We start from the raw sequence: 6,211 nt of genomic DNA on the forward strand, positions 1-6,211 counted from the left end.
TCGTCTCAATCCAATACAGACGCTGCGTATTTAGACTTACATCTTACTATTAATAATAATATGATTTATACTAGTTTATACGACAAACGAAATGTATTGAGGCACGCCAGGGCAGAAAAGGTAACTTTTCAGCAGAAGTGAAACAGCTGTTAATTATTTTCTTGAAAAAGGGGCATATACGAAACAGACAATTTGTTCTCTCAGTGTAAGATCGTTTGTTATTTCACTCTTGATCATAGAAAAGTTATATTTTCACTCGTGGCTGCATCACTCGTGAAAATATATTTTCTATGATTGCTCGCGAAATAACAAACGATCTTACACTGACATGAACAAATATCCTCTCTCCCTATATATAACAATCAAATTCATCAATCAACTGAGTGCAAACAATTAACCGTACGTAGTTCTATTATTTAGGTTACATGTATGTGTACTTGTTGAAAACGTTGGTTGGTGTGTAATCTTCATCAATTGAAAAAACTTGAAAACACGCAGTAGTTGAATCTATCAGTCAGCAAGTATATGATCTAATTGCGCCCTATTTCTGGCTTTTGATTTTTTTGTAATTGTTGCCTTCTTAGATAACAGTATTTCTAAAAAAATCAATTTCACGCATGTCCCTGTGACGTAGATGTGCTCAATCATTTAAATAAATGCTATATTCATCTTAGAGTAGCTTTCGTAAATTTTCGAAATCATGGCATTAATATTTATTTCTACGTCACACTCAAAGGTTATTCAAGACATGTATTGTTCACATAAAATGAAAGAATTAACATGAACAATCTTAAACTTTATGGTCTTATAAATCAAGGTATACATAGGATTTTGATTGAACATTCAAATAACTCAATGAGCAGCGAAGAAATAAACAGAGTACATTCTGAAACGACCTTTTATACCGCCGTTTAAGTGACTTTGTGTCCAGACATGTCAAGTTTAGTATATAATATCACAATTATAATAGAAAATATTTTGTCGATACATCGTTTTATATATACATCATCTTCTTATTTGATTCGACTTACAAAGTAATATATTCAAACTTCTCTTAGTAATTTGTTGTACAACATTGGTGGGTCATTATACTTTTAAGCCAGTTATGCGATTTATAAGTATAATCTGTCCTTTCTGTAAGCAAAGCATCATGTGGTCGAATGAAATGTGATGGTTTCATGCAGGTCATGTATAGTACGCATACAGCATATATTCTACTCATAATCGCATGTGGTTTTAGATCATTAAAAATAAGAACACAGGGAAAAGCACTCATGTAGAAACTTTTTGGTCCGTGGTGCCACTGTTTTGCGTAATTATCACTTTCTTTGTCCTTTGTTCAATTTAATATAAATAATGTGTTCTAACTTTCAAACTCGAAATATATATTTCTTGTTATGTTGTATATTTCGTTAATTATAATTCTGTAGCTGTGTAACCCATTTTTAGTTGTTCGCTTGCAAACAACTAAGGTTAGTACTACGCGTTGCAAGTCGGTCTGCTCTTTATTACGCTTAGAACGATATCCACCGCATCTGCCGCATCTGAGGCTATTAATAGATGCGGGAAAATAACACTTTTGCTGATAAACAAGTATAGTGGGATTTTTGGTAACCTTGTTCATAGTGCATGCTACATGTACTGCAGCGGGATTAAATTTGATATTTCTGGGAAACGTTCTTTTGTTCTCAACATAAATTATAGCGGCGATCTTTTGTATTTACGGGTGCTAAACACGCAATAGTAGAAGGGTAAGCTTGTTTAAATTTACAGTTATCAATTTATAAAACGTTGAACATGAATTCCCGAATTACTACAGGTATACTATAGACAACCACAAAAATGCTTTATAATCGCTAAAACCGAATATAAAAAATAAACTAAATATAACAAGAAATATTTTTTTTAAAGGTAGTCGACGTAAATGCTGACTTTGAAATAAAGTTTGCATTTTACGTTTGTAAATAATTAAATTGAAAACAAAAATTCAACTATTGTGTTATTTGTCATAGTCGCATATTCACCGCATGAAATGTGTGTTATCATTGTCAAACCACACATTAGTGTAAATAGATAAAAAGTATACTACGGGAGTGCACATCATATGTGTCCTCACATGCCTTATTATGAGTTTATTTCTTCACCATCGAAATATATGGTATGTAAATATTTTATTTACACGCAGTTTTCTTTCTACACATTAAAATCACACTTTCATAGCCGCGTCATGCGAAAATGGGTCTTATGCGTATCGGCCAGCGTTAAATAAGCCCAACATATGCATTTGCACAGCACTTGGGGCAATCAATTAAACTATTTTCCTCTAATCGTGACACTATATTATTTCGGTAATGTTTGTTTTCTTATCTTAAAAGCAAAATTGAGTTTATCGATACTGTACCAAAAATAATGACGTGACAAATGTTGGTATATAACTATTTTATTTATGAATCCTCTAGTATCCAATTAAGATGTTTTTCTTAAACGAAGCCCCAATTGTGTATGATATGTGTATATTTATCAGCGCTGGCACTACATATAAATATAAAATTTATAAATTGACGTCATGCCGGAAACTTAATGAAAAAAAAAATCAAGTAACCGGTAAGATTGTGGTTAAAAGCAATGCTATGAATCTTCTAATATAAATTATGTTTAACGCAAATAGTAAACACTTTTAGTATATAATAATTATATAACTTGTTTTAATTTATCAAAGTCTCGGCATGTGCGACCAAAAATAAAGAACACATTTGGGAGAGCAAACTTTATTAAATGATATTTTAAAAATTGTTTTTGTATACAATGGGAAAAAGTAAATGCAAACATCAATTTAATGAAATATAAGAAAATCAGTGCATTGACATGTGAAGACCTCTTTGTTTTTCGCATTACAAATTACATGGACCCTTTAAATATTTCACTAGATTTTCATCGAAATTGATAATTTCATAAAAAAGGTATTTATACCTTACACAACGGTAAGTTCATATCCCATTTAATTCAGTTTGCAACAGAAACAGAGAAAATGCAATATACACGAATACTTCGAGTGAATATGTCATATTGTTTTACTATGTTATCATATTTAGAATGGAAAGTGTTTAAGTTTAGCGTTGTAAATTAAACGTACAAACCCGAAAACAAATGGATAATGAATAAATGAAGTTTGCCCCCATGAACATAGTTGTATTATAACATGCCTTTTAATTCATACACATATCTCATCGTTATAGATCATTATTAAATTTGCAGTGCTTTTCAAAGCAGAAAGCAATATATTCTATATAGCTGGGGCCTGCTTAAAATTACTTGATGTTGTGTTCATCCATCCGGGTAACCTTTGAAATGTGTTCACTTGTGATGTTTAAACGTTTAATCCGAGGTCTATATTTGTTACTTCTTTTAAAATGGTCCAAATACCCCATGCATTATTTTGTAAAAAGGACACACAATCTGTAGTTTACCGTTAATAATCCAACCATTATTTCACGAGAACAATCATGGATTTTTCTGTCAAGTAATTACTAAAGTACCAGAACCGAGACATTAAACAGTCACAAACAATTGTTTAATTACAAATTCCATTTCTAATCGACATCTTTGAATTCAATTGCTATTTTTTTAAAGGTCTTTATTTAGCAATAAAGCTGAAGCAAACAATTAAACAAATGTAGTTAAAAAAATATTTTTTTTTCCAGTGAACTAACTAACAATCCGCTCATCTGCGATTGCCAGCTGCGATGGCTTATTGAGACAGTACAGGACAGCCAGTCAAAGCTCAAAGTAGTCGGCGCCGTGTGTGATGTTCCCGCACACCTGCAGGGACGTAAAATAGTGAACGTCACCCAAGCAGATCTCAACTGCAGCACGCAGGCAAACGGTATGTGCATCGTTGTAACATTAAAATTACAAACCGTGCCTTTTGTATAAGCTCACCTGAGCACAACGTGCTAATGGTGAGCTTTTGTGTTGACTTTTGTCTGTCGTGCGTCGTCCGTCGTCATTCGTCCGTTGTGCGTCGTCAACATTCACCTAAGAAACACTCTAGAGGCCACATTTATTGTCCAATGTAAATGACACTTGGTCAAAACATTTTTATAATGAAATATCAGCTGAGTTTGAAAATTGTCGCGGTCCGTTTAAAACATGGCCAGTAGGGAAATTTACAGTTGTCTTAAAGTGGCTATAGTAAAACCTTTGAAACACTCTAGACATTTTATTTGTTTCAGTTTAATCTTCATGAAACTTGGTCAGAATATCTGTTCTTATGATATATCGGCTGAGTTATTAAATGGACCGAGTCCTTGAAAAACATTGCCACCAGAGGGCGGGGTAGTTTTCCTTATATTGCCTAAGCAAAACCTTGCTAACACTATAAGGTTTAGAAATGGTAAATGTCTATTGAAAAACAAGGCCGCCAGGGGGCGGGGCCGAGTTCCTTAAATGGCTTTAGTTCAATAATCATTCCCTTCAACGGTCTGGTCGTTAGGGGGGGGGGAATAAGAAACGACGTAACAGAGATCCACCGCCAGTCGGGTTTTTTTGTGGGCTGCCATGAGTAGCTCATCCATGGAAGGGACGTCCACTCTTTCACATTTACTATCCAGCTTTTCTTCTGGCCGCCTCACGGCGACCTCCCTTAAGGGTTTCGTGAGCATAGTCTTGCACAGGGATTCGTGCCCGGTGACGTGTTCAAAAACAAAGCCAGATTTCGTCGTTTGACTGTCACTTGGAGGGGTTTTGTGGGCCAATAAGTGCTGCTGTTATGTTCCGGACGAACTATTTGGTATTGTGCTCTAGAAAGGAGATACCGAGCAGTCTTTGGAGATACTTGTTCCCAAAGGCCTGTATCATGCGTTCTGTTTCCCCGTGAAGTGTCCAGGTCTGGCAGCCGTACAGTAGGATGGAGACTACGTGGGACTTGAAAAACCTGTACTTGGGAGAAAGCTGATAGAGCTGCTTGTCAATAATCTGCTAATAAGTACGGCCAGCGCTGCAGTTGCCATGGTGATTCTTAATCGGACCTCAGCGGTAATTGATTCATCCTTGGGCATGGTTCCTCCTAAATTTTGTAATGTGTTTTATTTTGTATTCATGTTTATTGCCGTTCATGGTGCTTTCTGCGCTGATTTTGTCCATGATATTCACCATGATATTTGACTTTTCCGTAAATCTTGTGAGCGAGGTTCTTCCACGATTGGTACCAACCATGGTCAATCTCATCAGCGAATCTCAAGTTGGATTTGGGTCTACCACCAATGGAGATTGAGCTGTGGGGTCTTGTCAATCTCCTTAATTATCATCTTACGGAAAAGGTTAAACAGGACAGGGTAGAAAGGAAACCCTGACGGAGGCCAATTCATATCCTAACAAGTCATCCATTTGTCCATTTAAAATAACTGCGCCGTTGGCGTTTCCATAGAGTTCTTGGATGACTTGCAACAGCCCTTCGTCACTGTTGAACCCTTTTATAACCTGACATAGGTCATCATGCCGCAGGTTGTTGAAAGCTTTTTTTGCAGTAGTTTAAGTTGTGGAAGAGCTCGTGTTAGTGTTTCAGGTGTCACATTGATACCTCTGCAGTTTAAGGTCTGTTTCACTGTGCTCAGCCCAGCTCTGAATTCAGCCTGCTCTTTTCCAGTAGTCATTTGGTCTTACTTTTCAATCGGTTGAGTATGATTCTTGGATGGCTCATAAGGCTGATGGTGCGGTATTTCTCGCACAGCTTGAGGTTTACATGTTTAGGTAACGAGATGACCAGAGACTGTGTCAATACATTGGATCACTTATTCTCCACTTCTGCCATAGTGCCGTGATTGCTGCAGGCGTTGCCAATTCTCTATGTTTAATGAGTACTAAAGCGACGTTGTCTTCTCCAGGAGATTGTAATGCCTTCAGGCTACTTACTGCCTCCTGTACCTATGCCTTTAGAATAGACGGACATTCAGCGTCCTCTTCTGCACTGTGATCACTCTGAAGAAGACTGGGGTCTGGTTGAAGGGGATAAGTGAAGAGGTCGCTGCAGTATTCAATTAATCTATTCAGGACTGCGGAACTCTCTTTGTCAATAGTTATACATTCCACATCAAGCAATTCCTTTTTGGCTTCTTTCATCTTCTTCCTCAACTACCTAAACTATGTTTTCTAGACTCATTCTAGACTCATGGCTGGTTTACTTCTCTTGCATCGGATCTATCCCCTTCTCGCA

This window comes from Dreissena polymorpha, chromosome 16 (genome assembly GCF_020536995.1).
Source record: "Dreissena polymorpha isolate Duluth1 chromosome 16, UMN_Dpol_1.0, whole genome shotgun sequence".
Taxonomy (NCBI): Eukaryota; Metazoa; Mollusca; class Bivalvia; order Myida; family Dreissenidae; genus Dreissena; species Dreissena polymorpha.